Source organism: Jaculus jaculus, chromosome 10 (genome assembly GCF_020740685.1).
Source record: "Jaculus jaculus isolate mJacJac1 chromosome 10, mJacJac1.mat.Y.cur, whole genome shotgun sequence".
NCBI lineage: Eukaryota > Metazoa > Chordata > Mammalia > Rodentia > Dipodidae > Jaculus > Jaculus jaculus.
Window position 1 is genome coordinate 34,017,045 of NC_059111.1, and position 9,897 is coordinate 34,026,941.

The window sequence follows — 9,897 nt, forward strand, 5'->3', positions numbered from 1 at the left end:
GCTACTGTAATTGAATGCCACACACGCACTCTACCTTGGCACATGTGTGACCTTGCACACTTGCATCAACTTGTCCATCTAGCTTACATGGGACCTGGAGAGTCAAACATGGGCCCTTAGGCTTGTCAGGTAAGCACCTTAACCACTAAGCCATATCTCCATCCAAGAACTGAAGAGATCTTAATTAAATTCATTATTTGGGCAGAATTGATGCTATTGTAATAGTAAATTTGTTTACTCCTGATGTGACCTTCAATAAGATTTTTTAAACTATTACTTTAGTCTTTAGTCAAATTTGTTATTTTATTTTATAATATTTTATAATATTACTCATACTTTATTTTGTACTACTATGATTTTGAATTTATACCCTCATACCAGGCCCCATTTTCCCTGAGGGACTTCCTTAGTCCTTGGTGTTCACTGTGGAGTAATTAAGGCCTCTGTTAGTTTCTTGTGGGTTGCTGTCCTTTAAGATATTTCTACCTAGCCTATGGCTCTACAATCTTCTCATCCCCTCTTCTGAAACCATCACTGAGCCTTGGGTGTATTAACAGTCTCAGTGTTGAGTTCTCTGTAGCTTCTCTATTTGTGTTATGATGTGTTTCAGTTCACCACCATGTTAGTTTCTATGTCTGGTGGCTATCAGGCTAGCATTGGGAGTACTCATGTTGCTGCTTTCCTGTGGTTTCTCCTGGATCCCAGTAAATGTGGCACTTTTTTTTTTAATATTTTTTTTTATATTTTTTGTTCATTATTTATTTATTTATTTGAGAGCAACAGACACAGAAAGAAAGACAGATAGAGGGAGAGAGAGAGAATGGGCGCGCCAGGGCTTCCAGCCTCTGCAAACGAACTCCAGACGCGTGCGCCCCCTTGTGCATCTGGCTAACATGGGACCTGGGGAACCGAGCCTCGAACGGGGGTCCATAGGCTTCATAGGCGAGCGCTTAACCGCTAAGCCATCTCTCCAGCCCAAATGTGGCACTTTTATGGTGAGCAATCAGCTATCTTTTCTTGTTGAATTGCTGGGCCTTGTACCTCCCCAGTATTCTCTGCCATCTGTAAAATAAAACAGATTCTCCAAACAAGGGTGAGAGCAGCTTTGATTAAGGGGGTATACACATAATTTTGAGAGACTTTTTGATGAGGCTACCTACTCAACTTGTCCAGAGAAAAGTGTGGGGTCCTCTCTGGGAGTTGTGAGTTTCCTACCTGTGGGGTGTTGACTTGGTTCATAGACCCAGTTATGAGCTCTCTCCCTCTAATTGGGCCTCATATCCAATCAGAGTGCAGTTGGTCACCCACGGGGCTGTGTGCCACTATTGCACATCTTGTCCATCTGGTGAGTTGCATGGTTTGCAGGGTCTCCTGTTTATTCCTGCTGGTGGTGACCATTATCACATAGTAGCTCCTCTAGCACTTTCTAGGGCCATGAGGATTTGTCAGGAGAGGACTGGCTTTCCTATCAGTTCCCACAGGTCTCTTGGTGTACTTGGATGCCAACCTGTGGTGACTTTAGCAATAAAGTCTTACCTTTTAGCTCAGTTGGGTAATTAAATGCTTGGCAATGGCCTACATTGTTTTGGGGACCTCATAGATCTTCTTGGCCAACTGCTCACTCTGGGAGGTAGCCCAGTTCTGGTCCTGAGATTCACAAGCCAGAGCATTTGGTTTTAGAATTAAGCTTTTTCCACCTTCTACTTGAAATGTCAGTCTGGTCCATCCACCTCTGTTAATTGGGGACTATAACTTGTATACTGGTATCACAAAGGGTGTACTAACTACTTTCCCACCCCCTATTGTTTCCCTCTATGAGTTTGTCTGTTATCCTCATCCCCTCCCTCGCTATTTCACTTTCTCCTGGCCTTATTTTAGTTATACTCCCATGGTCCTAATGCTTACTGCCTTTTGCTCTCCTCTTCAGCTGGTCCATTTTAGAAGCCACATATAAGAGAAAAAAATGTAGCATTTGACTTAGACTGCTTGACCCTGCTCAGGATGATATTTTCCAAATCCACCCAGTTTCCTAAAATTTTCATTATATCATTTTTCCTTACTGCTGAATAGAATTTTATTATGTAAACATATCACACCTTAATTATCTATTCATCTGTTGGGCATCTGGGTTGATTCCAATTCCTAGAAATAAATAGAGTAAATAGAGTGGCAACAAACATGGTTTAGCAAGTATCTCTAAAGTAAAGAGTGGAGTCTTTTAGGGTAAATGCCCAGGAGTTGAATAGCTGGGTCAGATGATAGATCTATTTTCATCTTTTTCAGGAGTCTTTAAGCCCATTTCCATAGTGGTTGTACAAATTTGCACTCCCACCAGCAGTGAATAAGGGTTACTCATTTCCCATAGCCTTGCCAACATTTATTGTCATTTGATTTTTTGATGATTGCCATCCGCACTGGATTAAGGTGAAATCTTAAAGTTGTATTCATTTGCATTTCCCTGATAGCTAAGGATGTTGAACATTTCTTTAAGGGAGTAGTGGTTATTTGTATTTCTTCCTATGAGAATTCTCTGTTCAGTTCTCTGTCCCATTTTTTTGAGGGGATTGTTTGATTTTTCTGCTGCTTAGCTTTTTGAGTTCTTTGTAGATTCTAGATATCATGTCTTTGTTGGGGGTATTGCTAGGAAGATTTTCTCCCATTCTATGAGTTGTCTGTTGGTTCTTTTTATGGTATTCATGTCTGTACAAAAGTTTTTAGTCTCATGAGATCCCACTGGTTGAGTGTTTCTTGTATTTCCTGAAATAGTGGGGTCTTACCCAGAAAGTCTTTCCCAATGCCTATATCTTAGAGTGTTCTCCCTGTTTTTTACTTCCAGTCATCTTAGAGTTTCAGGTCTTACATTAAAGTCTTTGATCTATTTGGAGTTGGTTTTTGTGCAGGATGACAGAAGATATAATTATCCAATTTCTCCAGCACCATTTGTTGAAAGTGCTGTCTTCTCCCCAGTGCCACGCCTTTCTCTTCCAATGCCTGTTATACATACAGGCACGCTATCATCCTCAGCCCTGCCAGAATAATTTTAAATGGAGTCTGCAATGACGCCTGTTCTTGGTTTTGTGTGAGTAGATTTATCATACTTAGGTGGTTCCCTTCTATTCCTATTATTTATTAGAATTTGATAGAAATTTACACTGACTTTAACCAAATGTCCTTTCAACACCCATTACAATGTTTTTAAGTAATAAAATTATGTTACAAAAGAACTCCTGTCATGAAACGAGATTTGGATCTTGGTGATAAACTATTCTAGGTCATTACTCATACACTGCTCAGTTATCTTTTCTAATTTTTCATTAAGAATGTTATTTTTTATACTTATAAATAAAATTGAGCTTTATTACTTTCCTTTTCTACTACTATCTAACTTTAGTACTAACATTAGGACAGCTTTATAAAATCTATTAGTGAGCTCAATATCATTTTTCATGACATGGAATCCTTTAAGTAACACTGGAATCATTTTATTTTTCAATAATCTTGGACATGGTAAATGCACTTACATTGCTTACACAACAACAACAAAAAAAAATCCCACAGTCAGATTTTAATTGCCACTTGGTCTATAGTCTAGAAACTCATTGTAGAAAAGGAAATGGATATTTTTAATTGAGGTAAACAAAACTTAAAAGAAAATTAATTCCCTCCCTCCTACTGAGCAATACTGGCACCAACCACATAATCTCCCATTCTCCTTTAAGAAACCTTTTATTTTGTTCTACTCTCATCTGCCCTTAATGGCTCTGTTTTTTTCAAAAAAACTTATTGATCAAAGTCCCTTGGTATCCTTCATACACATATCCCTATAGTTTTTGCTTAACTGCATTTTCCTCCTCCTACTCCACTGCCAGACATGTGGCTTTTTCCTGGTAATACATTCTCTAAAAACTCTTGAAAGGAATGGCTGTTCATTTCCGCATGCCCTCTGGGACTCAGTTCTCTAGCATCTTGGCAATATACAGTGCCCGCACTCAGCATCCACCAAGCCCTTGGCATGTTTCCACCTCCTTGGCATCTCAGCTGCCAAGACAGCATACATCCTATCACCAGTGACTTCTCTTCAGAACTTTATGCTGGACACTATGCTAAGAACTTTAGGGTTTGAACTCATTTATCCATCTGCCACAAAACCCTTTGATGTAGGTTAAAGTTTCCTGTGAGGAGCCTATAGCACAGGACAGAAAATGTGCCTGACTTGCCCAATGTGGCACAGTGCACAAGGGGCAGAAGAGTGAGTAAAGTGCAGATTTTATACTCTGAACTACCACATGACATGACGTGCAGAAGAATCCTCTCCTGTTTACCCACATAGACTCGCATAGTTCTGGTAAAGCCATCCTTTAATCCCATTAAAACATCCCATTTCTCATAGAATAGCCCACTCTGCCAGCCTTCCCTACTGTCTTCTCTTTCCCCTCTTGGATGGCCAGGCACTCCAAGTATGTTTTTCCAAAACTTCCTTTATAATCTAGAGATCATCACCTCACCATAGAGTAACCTTTCCTTTTTTTCCCCCCATTCCTTTTACAATAGCAGTCACTGCCCTAGAAAATGATGAAACACTGTTAGCTGTGAACACATGAGCTGGAGCCTCAACTGGGCAGGTAAAATGCCTTACCCTTCCTTCCTTCTAACAGGCTCTTTTTCATTCTTTTTATTAACTTTCCTCAACAACTCCATAATTTTACTTTCTTCAACTTTCTCATCAGAAGACTTACTTTCTGACATCACAGTAATTTAGTAGCCATTATGATTAAATGCCTTTCAACTTCCTTGTTCTTTACTTCCAATTTTTCCTATATTTTTGTTCTTCCCTACCTTTTCTACATGGTTCAGAGAAAGAAGTGGCCATATTTCTCTAAGGCCTTTAACTTATGACCATGATTCCATCTTCTGCCTCCTTTGACATGTATGTCCAAAACGTGCTGAAAGATATGGGGCTCAGTGGTTAAAGCACTTGCCTATGAAGCCTAATGACCCAGATTTATTTCCCTAGTACCCACATAAAGCCAGATGTACAGTGTAGCATGCATCTAGAGTTCATTTCCAGCAGCTGGAGGCCCTGGCACACTCATTCTCTTTCTCAGTCACTCTCTATCTCTCTCTGCTTACAAGATTAAATAAAAAATTTTGAGGCAAGCCCAATAGACTGACTTCTTATGCAAGAATGAGAGAGAGAGAGCAAGAGTGAGAGAGAGAGAGAGCGCAAGAATTGGCACACCAGGGCCTCCAGCCACTGCAACTGAACTTCAGATGTTTGTGCCCCTTGTGCACATGTGCAGCCTTGCACACTTGTGTCACTGTGCATCTGGCTTACTTGGGACCTGGAGAGTCCAACATCAGTCCTTAGACTTTACAGGCAAGCACTTTAACTGCTAATCCATCTCCCTAGCAGAAATAAAGTATTTTTTTAAACTGTGTTTTGGTCAAGATCACTCATGCTATGCTGCCCTAATGTACAAACATCATCTAAATCCAATATGGAATGGGCTTAATACAAATCATTTTTTTTTGGGGGGGTTTTTTTGAGGTAGGGTCTCACTCTAGCCCAGGCTGACCTGGAATTCACTATGTAGTCTCAGGGTGGCCTCAAACTCACTGTGACCCTCCTACCTCTGGCTTCCAAGTGCTGGGATTAAAGGCGTGCGCCACCACGCCCGGCTCAACTTTAAATTATATCACCACCCCATGCCTCATAGCCACATCTATTACGGACATGACTAGTTCTGCAGGACAATTATATTCATTTTCTCGCTGTTGTGACAAAAGCAACTTAAGGAGGTAGATATCTGTGTGGTTTATAGTTTAAGGGTATGGTCCATGATGGTGGGAACGCCAGGACAACAGGAGCTTCATGAAGCAGCCAGTCACATTGCACCAGCGCTCAGAAAGCAGAGAGAGATGAACGCTGTAGCTTAGCTTGCTTTCTCCTATGCATTAATTCCTGAACCCCATCCAATAAAAAGATGCCACCCACATTCAGGGCGAATCTTTCCTCTTGAGGAAACTGGAAATGCTTTCACAAACATGTCCAGTGGTGAGTGTCTAAGATGATTCTAAATCCAGTCAAGTTGACAACCGAGATTGCCCACAAGCAACTATGTGTGTGTGTGTGTGTGTGTGTGTGTGTGTGTGTGTGTGTTGCTTGTGTTCAGTCAGTTGTGATCTTGTGGTCCTCCATATCAGCATGAGGCCCCTTGGTTCCCTGACAGGAAAAGAGACTAGGAAATTGCATGGGCTCTTCACTTCCTCTGGCCAGAAGTAACACACTAAACTTTTGACCATAGTTTATTAGGCTAAACTCTCCTCATGACCTGACCTAACACCAAGGGGGCTAGAACTGGGCATTGCCTTGTCACAAAGGAAGAATATGAGACAGGTTGGACAGCCATATCAAAGTGCTTCATTCACTCTTACTGTTTTTCTTTCTTTCCTTTTCCCTCTCCCTCCCTCCCCATCCTTCCCTCTCTTCCTTTTGAATCTTTTGCTCCTGTCAGACACTGAACACTCTGAAAAGAGCCTACCTTTCACAGCTGATGATCTTCACAAATTACCTTCTTCCTGCTTGTCTTCCCTTTAGCAAGCAAGTTGTAAAACTAATGCAATCTGAGCTGAAGAAAGGGCTCCACAGTGGACACACTTGCCTGCAACACCAAAGGACCCAGGTTTGATTCACCAGGACTCATGCACTAGGTGGCACAGGGAACTAGAGTTGTTTGCAGTGGCTAGAGGCCCTAATGTGCCCATTCTTTCTATCTACCTCTCTCTCATAAATAAATAAAACACTAAAAATAATTTTTAAAAATCACTGCAATATAATTTCTTCTTTCTAAGACAAAGTTTGGCCCCAAATGAATTGGCTGCTCCACTTCCAACCATTTCACCCATCTCCCCTCTCTAATAGCTTCCCCACATTCTGTCATCCCCCCTTGTCTCTCCATTTCACTCACCCATCTCCCCTCTCTGACAGCTTCCCCACATTCTGTCATCCCCCTTGTCTCTCCAAGTCACTCACCCATCTCCCCACTCCAATAGCTTTTCCACATTCCGTCATGCCCCGGCCCCTTGTCTCTCCACCTCACCTGCGTTCTGGTTCCGCTACATTTCCTGCATTCAGCCACACTGCCCTTCTTGATGCTACCCAAAGTCTCCATTCTCCTTTCTTGGGTGATCAGCTCCCTCCCAAGTGCTGCTTCCTGCTGTATGCTTTCCACATTTCCTGCCTCTGCAGCATTCGTTCTGTTCCTCAAGTCCATCTTAAATTAGATTTGCTTTCTATGGTCTCCCATAATTCCTATAGGTAGAAAGAAGTCCTTCATCTCCCCCCATTGGTAAGTAACTATCTTAACATATACCATGTTATAACTATTTGCATAACTGCAAAGGACACAGTGAAAAAAGCAAAGAGGCAACCTACAGAATGGGAAAAAATCTTCGCCAGCTATATATCTGATAGAGGATTAATATCTAGGATATACAAAGAACTCAAAAAGTTAAATAATAAGGAATCAAACAAGCCAATCAAAAAATGGGCTATGGAGCTAAATAGAGAGTTCTCAAAGGAAGAAATACAAATGGCATATAAGCATCTAAAAAAATGTTCTACATTACTAGTCATCAGGGAAATGCAGATTAAAACTACATTGAGATTCCATCTCACTCCTGTCAGATTGGCCACCATCATGAAAACAAATGATCATAAATGTTGGCGGGGATGTGGAAAAAAAGGAACCCTTCTACACTGCTGGTGGGAATGCAATCTGGCCCAGCCATTGTGGAAATCAGTGTGGAGGTTCCTAAAACAGCTAAAGATTGATCTACCATATGACCCAGCTATAGCACTCCAAGGCATATATCCAAAGGACTCATCTCATTTCCTTAGAAGTACATGCTCAACCATGTTTATTGCTGCCCAATTTATAATAGCTGGGAAATGGAACCAGCCTAGATGTCCCTCAGCAGATGAGTGGATAATGAAGATGTGGCACATTTATACAATGGAGTTCTACTCAGCAGTAAAGAAAAATGAAGTTATGAAATTTGCAGAAAAATGGATGGACCTGGAATGGATTATACTAAGTGAGGTAACCCAGGCCCAGAAAGCCAAGCACCACATGTTCTCTCTCATATGTGGATCCTAGCTACAGATGATTGGGTTTCTGTGTGAGAATGAAAATACTTAGTAGCAGAGGCCAGTAAGTTAAAAAGGAGACATAAAGGGTAGATAAAGGAAGTGAGGAGGATACTTAATAGGTTGATGTTGTATATATGTAATTACAATGATTGTAATGGGGAGGTAATATGATGGAGAATGGAATTTCAAATGGGAAAGTGTGGGGGTGGGGAGGGAGGGAATTACCATGGGATATATTTTATAATAATGGAAAATGTTAATAAAAATTAAAAAAAAAAAAAAAAAAAAAAAAAAAAAGAGTTAAAAAATAATTATTGGCATAATTACTTGATTTTTCCATATAAGCCATGAGATCTTTGAAAGAATAATTTTATCCATTTTACCCTGCCTGGCACATAGACGCTCTCAGCAAATGTTTATGGAATGAATCAATGAACAGCAAAGTTTCTGAAAACTTATGCTGGAGGATGCATGGCCTAATTTTCCAGGTATTACTTATGTTGGGCTTCTGTTGTTTTTAAGAGAAAATAATATGTAATTATTTACTATTATTTACACTTTAAAATCAGCTGGTAGCAGAAGTAGCATGAATAAAGAATTACTCATACCATTATAATATATTATTTATGGAATATTAAAGAAACATAGAATGGCACAAAATACATGCTGAACCAACTATCCAATTCAGGGAATTAAAATATGACTCAATATATATAATACAATGGCATATCTCCTGTCATAGTTGAAAATGGTTACTGCACAAGCAGAAGAAAAGGGTATTTTAATCATGCATGCCTGAGGTTTATAAATGAACATACTTCCTCCAATATATATTAATGCTGGAGAGTTGACTTATTAATAATAGTGAAAGTAACCAAGTTTTTAAGAAAAAAAGGCATTTTGAGTGCATCTTGGGTTGGCGTAGCCATGGCGGCTCGTGTCCTTTCCGTCTGTGTGCGCCGCTTGCCCTTGGCCTTCGCGCAATTGCCCAGGGTTCCCACGCTGGCCCTGGCCCGGCCGCTCAGCACCGCTTCGCGCCTCACGAATCCTGGGGCTGCACAGCCGGCCTCAGTGCTCGCGCAGGTACCAGGGAGGGTTACACATTTGTACCGCCAGTAGAGTGATGCGCCTCCTCTGACGTTAGAGGGGATCAAGGACCGAGTTCTTTATGTCTTGAAACTCTATGACAAGATTGATCCTGAAAAGCTCTCGGTCAATTCCCATTTCATGAAAGACCTGGGCTTAGACAGTTTGGACCAAGTGGAGATTATTATGGCCATGGAAGACGAGTTTGGGTTTGAAATTCCTGATATAGATGCAGAAAAGCTTATGTGTCCACAAGAAATTGTAGATTACATTGCAGATAAGAAGGATGTATATGAATAAAGTTACCAGAACCCCTTCGTTGCTGAGAGGACTCAGGTAACACTGGCGAGTATCTGGAAGCGAGAACACGTTGATGTCAACTCTGTTGGACTTGTATTTAAATTGTCTAAATGTTTTGCCCTTTAAAAATAAATCTATTACAAAACCAAAAAGAAAAAGAAAAAAAGGCATTTTAGGTATTGTAAATAACATTATAATTATTTGTCAAAGTTCTTTGCATTTAAAATAGATGAGAAATTGCTGGATGTGGTGACGCACACCTTTAATCCCAGCACTTAGGAAGCAGAGGTAGGAGTTCGTAGTGAATTCCAGGTCAGCCTCCTGAGATAGACCCTACCTCTAAAAGAAAAAAAGAAAAG

At 40.7% G+C, this 9,897-nt stretch overlaps 1 pseudogene; it reads left to right on the forward strand.

The window, feature by feature from the left end:
* Window positions 1–9,079: 9,079 nt before the first annotated feature.
* Window positions 9,080–9,684, forward strand: LOC101599185 (annotated as a pseudogene).
* The last annotated feature ends 213 nt before the right edge of the window (window positions 9,685–9,897 follow it).